This window comes from Pteropus alecto, unplaced genomic scaffold, assembly GCF_000325575.1.
Source record: "Pteropus alecto unplaced genomic scaffold, ASM32557v1 scaffold61, whole genome shotgun sequence".
In the NCBI taxonomy this organism is placed as follows: Eukaryota; Metazoa; Chordata; class Mammalia; order Chiroptera; family Pteropodidae; genus Pteropus; species Pteropus alecto.
Genome location: NW_006434835.1, coordinates 16449821 through 16450241, shown reverse-complemented (window position 1 = coordinate 16450241; position 421 = coordinate 16449821).

Genomic DNA, 421 nt, shown 5'->3' with positions numbered 1-421 from the left:
GGAGTCTCTTTATTCCAGCTTAGAAATCCTAGCTAGCTCTTCCCATGCTTTTCTTAACTGTTTTGTGTAAACGAAGGAATTTAATGAGTGAGATTATTTGGGAAGAAAAAGGGTTTACTGCACCCCTTCCAGTTCATCATTCATACATCCTGGACACTCCCACTAGATTTGTGGAGACATGTGAAATTTATATGGCTTTAAATGCTTCAGGAAAGGGTAGAAATTTATTCTCTCGTATCCCACCTCCCAGTGAGGAAGTGGGGCAAAGCCTATGACCAAGGCTAGGGTCCGAGCTCTAGTGTTACTCGAGTGCAGCGTCCCCATACCAGGTTTTTCTACTCCTGCTCTTTCTCTATCCTGTCCTTTCCCCAAATCCACTTTCATTGTGTTTCCATGTCGCGTCCATCCTTGTCACTAGTGT